Below are 6312 nucleotides of genomic sequence, written 5' to 3'. Positions count from 1 at the left end.
TCATTCATCCGCAATCGGATTTGAGTGATTTTTGGCTCAAGTTAAAGAGTTCGACGAGACGAAAGCAATGGCGCATTTTGTTTTTGAGTTTGACAAGTCGGGTCGAGGCAAAATCGGCTCTGATTCCAACAATCCCCCACATGAATGAAAATTCGAGGTTTTACTATGTCATATAGAAACATACTATACTGACTTACTGACACTAGAAGAGCTCATATGCAGAACTTCGCTACATCGGAAGAAGGTAGTGTTTCGACTTTGAACCTTTCCTAGTGACTAACTGCAACGTCTGCAAGGACGACAGTGAACTTTTCGTCTTGAACTGAGTCCCGGGAATTGTAAACCAAAATAGCTATCACACAGTTAATCCCTTACTTACTTAGGTTCTCAGTTGTGTACATTTTGACCCTAAACAATCCTAGTTTCGTGTGTACTTTAGAGAAGTCGGCCTAGACGAACTTCCCATAGAATCGGCATCAATTCACACACATATAGGTTATCCGTGATAAGGTATCCTGTTATACCTCAAGTTAGAATCTAGTTATAAGTTTTCGGATTCATTAAAAGCTTAATGCTTAACCTCTGACTGCTGGCAATAATGTTTTCATCCTAGGAACGGGTAAGAGATAAAAATCTCTTACGGTGTTACTGTCGAGTCAGGATATAACTTCAGTTGCCCTTTGAACGTAAATCGTGGGATCGCCAATCATCTAGGTAAGGTTTCACTATGCCTTTACTCATGTACTTTAGACGTGTTTGCCCCATTCCCCTTGATAATGCAATTTCAACTCTCTTGTTCACCCTTGTTCTATACTGACCCGTTAGGTAACTTAAGATTTATTTATGCATTCCTTGAGAGCAATTGCTTTGCAGTACTAGTCTATTTTGTTTTAATTCTCTGGACTTGTCGTATTAGTGCCTACCCAACAACTATTTAGGTTTATTGCTTGTACTGACTTCAATTACAAATAAATATCTTCCAGGAAGTTCACCTACTTCCTTTGCTTTCTCCAGAGCAATGAATCCATCAACGCCTTTAGAATTACATTGTCGATCCAACTATGCACGTCTACCCTTTGAGGAATTTTGTGATATCGTAGCCCTTAGTGATTTTTCAAATCCACTGTTAGACTTTATATATGAGATTCAAGTGTTTTCAATATATCTTGATTTTTCTTTATTTATGAAATGTACAATCAAATTACATGAGTGTGCTCATATACGTAAGAACTATTTGTTACTCAGATAACTCTTTCTTGAATTTGTTTTAATTTAAGTGTTTATGCTTATCGTTGTCCGTGAGTGGTTATTCTTCCCTCCTCCGTCCAAACATGTACTTTAAATTATCAATTATAAGTAACGATTCAATCTGGAAGAATATTGGGATCAGATTTTCTCAAACTCTTCTTTATTCGTAAGTAATCTCGTTTCTTAGTTTAGGGTTAGAAAGAGAAGTTCTTTCCGTTTGTGTTTTTCCAGATTTGTTGAATGAATTCTTACTTAAAAGTGCACTTCATCACTTATATTCACATACATGATTTTGTCACAGTTTAATGAATATAATTATAGTTCTTAGTTCAGTGAAACCATATAGACGAAACTTTCTTTCTGACTAAATCTAGTTTCTAAGGTACTCCATAATTTTCCTCTTCCTACGTCTTAATGACGTTATATCTTAAGGAGAATTTGGAGACCTTAATGCCATTTATTTCTTTATAACTAACATTTCGGTTCCTTCTCGGTTCCTTCTCGGTTCCTTCTCGGTTCCCCCACATTTCAAGAGAATCTTCTCTTATTCATCAACTTGGATGGAATCTTACAATATTCCATATAGGGTACTTAACAATATCTGCCCCCATAGTTCAATGGTAAATAGTTAATTCTTCTTTTGACAAAATTGTTTTCTTACACAACTCCTTTAGTGTAGCGTTTCTAGTTTTGTTTTATAAAATGATAATTTATGATCATTAGAACATTTGAAATTTAGCATAAGGTGAGTTTCTCTTTAAACTCTTTTCTTAAGTCATATGTCTTAACATATATACTTGCTTGAAAAACTATCATATGTTCACCAAAGTTATCATTTCATATTTTGTCCTTCTTCATCTCTAGATTCTGTTCGCACTCTTGAACCGAAAATCTTATTAAGAGCCTTGAATTTACTATTCAAGTCACGTCTAGACCGAATGACGTAATATTCAACTTTTATGTCTTATCAACCCTAATTCCCTTACCATCCAAGGAGACTAGGTTGCTCATGAGGATTTATGAAGGACCTTTCTGTAAATTATACAGAACTAGGGACATATTTACAAAGAACCGCACTGGACCGTTACAAAGAATATTCTAAAGTACTTGAAAAAGACTAAGGATCACTTCCTGGTATATGGCGGGGAAGATACACTCAAGGTTGTAGGCCATGTGGATGTAAGCTTTCAAACAGATAAAGACGACTTCAAATTGCAGTCCGGTTACATCTTCTGTCTGAATGGAGGAGCAGTGAGTTGGAAGAGTTCCAAGCAGAGCACTTGTAGACTCTACCACTGAAGCAGAATACCTACCAGCTTCGGAAGCAGCAGAGGAAGGATTTTGGATTAAGAAGTTCGTAATAGAACTTGGTGTCGTACCTGGCAGAGAAGAGGGCATAGCTCTTTATTGTGACAACAATGGAGCAATCGCCCAAGCCAAGGAACCCAGAGCACACCATAAGTCCAAACATATCCAAAAGAAGTACCACATGATTAGGGAAATCACAGAGAGAAAAGATGTGGGCATTTGCAAGGTTCATACGGATGACAATGTCGTAGATCCGTTAACTAAACCGTTACCTCAACCCAAACACAACTCACACATGAGGGGCATTGGTATAAAGCGCATTGGAGAATGGCAACAAATGTAATTTAGACTCATAAAAGAGTTTATGTACCTAATTACTTACATTCGATAAATGAAATAAAAGGAATTTTATTTTGTCCTTAAAATCTGGTTTAGTATTTTAAGAGACAACCCATCAATAAAAAAGTACTCCAAGTAGGCTTGTCAGATACATGATCTGAGGAATGAAACCCTACTAAGTGAACTTGGAGTTATTCATTATCAATTCCCTGGTCCAGGTCATTGCATGGATGACAATGATTCATGAAGACTAGCACGGGAGGTCGATGAGATAACGCAGTAGTTTTATGGGCTATAAGAATAGTGTATTCGACTCGACTGTGTGGGTGTGTAATAGGGATTATACGTTGGATAACCCTCAACATGAGAAGTACATAAAAAATGATGAAACTTCAAAGCACTTCTCATAAAGACAAGATTGGAGAGATCCCTCAAAACATGAGTGTTCTGCTCATCTTATGTAAGGAATGACCGACTTTGGTTCCGTTAAACGTCGCGCCGTAAAAGGAGGTTATAAAGGCGGATACTGAGAAGGACAAGATAGACATGAAGCTGAGTGGGAGCGCAAGAATGGATTATGTTCCCCTAATTATATTAGGATACAGTGTCCTCGGGCCACTTGATGAGTAGCAACTGAAAAATGCATGGTCGTGCTCAAATGGATTATAAGTTAATCATTTGTCTTGACAGTTGTACTCGGGATCAAGAAAGTCTGAATGACGTGACGTATTAGATGGGATACTAAGTGACATGGGAATCGAGCATTGAACTTGTTCTAAGTATAAGTGGGATTCTGAAGGAGATGCCCTTCGACCAAGGATGCAATGCGATCAATTTGTCGGATAGGAAAATTGGTGAGAAAGATCATCAAGTCCGGATGATTTAGCGATCGTAGTGTTTAGCTAGAAACCAACTACGATCGTCGAATTACTTTGTAATTCGCGGCTAACTTCGTCTAGATCCTACAACGGGTTACACAAAGAGTGTCAATTTGATCGGAGGAAATGATTAGAGGGATGAGACACATAATCATGGGAGAACCCCATAAATATGTCTCATAGGCCTAAAAGAAGTTTAGGCAAAGATAATGCAAAAAACCCAAAAGAGGGGTTTTGGGCCTAGAACCAAAAGAGACTTTTTGGTCTCGGATTGGGCTGAAAATTGGTGAGACGCTTCCCCTAATGGGGAAGGTTATTTTTGCCAATTTTGGCTTGGTTTCGATGTCCTCTCATCAAGGAATTGAGAAAATAGCAACTAGTTTCTATTTTCAACTATTTCCTTAATCTTAGTCAAAAGGGTCTTTTAGGAAACCAAATCTGATTAGGACTCTTATTGGGGTTCTATATATTGACCCTTAGGGAAGTGAATAAGGTCTGAAATTTCTCTAAGAGCTTTCTTACTCTACAACATCAAGTAGCGAAGAGAAAGTGAGCTAATTCCCAACTATCTATCTAGTCAAAGAAGAAGGTGTTCTTCATCCAACCACCATTGGTGATTAAGCTAGCAACAAGGTGGGAGATCAAGTTGATTGCTACAATTAGAGCTCTTGGTCTTCTCAAAAGCGATTGGAAAGGTTCGAGGGAAAACTAGCGATTAAGGTAATCATCAAACTAATTTTACTTATTTATTATTATTAGCTTATGCATGTGATCCTGGGGATACTAATGTTAGACATATGATATCTGAGATTCCGCTTAGAACATAAGTAGACCAGAAATCCCAACAGTTAAGGGTTTCAATCAGGGTACAATTCGGGCAATCGAAACGATTGCCTATATATTATCCAACCCTTTGACGAATAGGGAGCGTTTCGACGCAGCATTTCCAAAGAAAGATAGAAATATACGGGATAGTTTAATAGTCCATATGAATAGCCAATTAATATTAATTTGATGTTAAGAATGCTGAGCCGAGGCTAAATGATGATACATGGATCCTAAGGTGAATTTTCCAGATTGAGTGAGGGTCCACCGAATTTTGTCTTGCCCATCTTCTTTGATATCCATGGATTTGATGAGGTTACAAGTTTGTCTGTCAAACGTATTTTCTAGGATTTGATAATTCCACCGATTGTTATGAATAAGCTGGGGAACTTTAGTGAGAGTAGAATTGTTAGGATTCGATAGGGGGGAGTTTGGAATCTGGTGGTCATGCCAAATGTTAATTTGAGAACCATTTTTCACTTCCCAAATAGCAAGAGTGTTTATAAGATCATAGTGCTTATGAATGACTTTTCACATCCATGAGTGCCCATGCTTAGCTGGGCCCAAGTTGGAAGTGTGATTATAGTATTTGACTTTAAGAAGTTGAACCCCAATCGCATTGGGTTCAGTTTTAAGGCGCGAGGCTAGCTTGTTGGGGAAAGCTTTGTTATTTAAGTGAGGGTTGTGTATACCAAGGCCACCCAATTTTTTGTGGGAGTCAGATATATGATCATGCTTTGGTGCTTATGCCTTTAGATTTTCCCACAGAAGGAATTCTCTGAAGTTGCAATGCGATAGCAAATGCCTTTGAGAATGGCAAAGCATTGTACCTGGTATGGGAGAACGACCGCAGCTACTACAGAGATAACCACCAAACGACCAACTTGTGAAATAAAGTTGTGATGCCAATTGGAGAGTTTGGTCTGAATTTGATCTAAAATAAATTGGAAGACCTTAGTTGTGTTGTCACCAATGAATAACTGATCTCCAATGTGTTTATCGGAGAGAGAGGCGTTTCTAACTTTAAGGCTCTGCATTATCATGCATTTGAACTTCGCTTGAGAGTTTTTAGAAAAGTAAATGTTTTTTTTTTAAATTTTAATTAATCATCTGGCCAGAGGTGGAGCAGAATATGTGGAGAATCGATTTAAGATTATGAATGTTCTCAAACGAGTTCTTGCCAAAGATGATGCAATCATCTGGAAAGAGGAGATGGTTTATAGTCAAGTATGGGTTAGCCCTGGGAAAACCATGAAAGTTATGGCCTGATTGAGGTGAAAGAAGCATGCTACTAAGATCCATAGAAAGAGTAAAGAGGAGAGGAGAGAGGGGGTCTCATTGCCTGATACCTCGGCTAGGATAAAAGGCAGGCCTCAAACGACCAGTGATGAGGATGACTAAAGAAGAGGTGGGTATGCAAGGCAAAATCATGTTAATCCAGTAAGATGCAAAACCCAACTTAGACTAATATCAGAGAGAAATGACCATTCTATGCGATCAGAAGTCTTCAACATGTCAAGCTTGAGGCCAAATATCCAGTAGCACCCCGAATCTTTTTATAAGCGTGATTATTTCTTGCTTAATGATGATGTTATCCAATATCTGCCTCCCGAGATGTAGGCAGATTGAAAGGGATAACTAATGGAGCTCAACACACATTTGATTAGATCCGCCAGGATTTTAGTGATGATCTTTTAAGTAGTATTAAGAAGAA

Source organism: Eschscholzia californica, unplaced genomic scaffold (assembly GCF_041429995.1).
Source record: "Eschscholzia californica isolate CP2 unplaced genomic scaffold, dmEscCali1.0.p SCAF_2, whole genome shotgun sequence".
Lineage (NCBI taxonomy): Eukaryota > Viridiplantae > Streptophyta > Magnoliopsida > Ranunculales > Papaveraceae > Eschscholzia > Eschscholzia californica.
Note: the sequence above shows the minus strand (reverse complement) of the source record.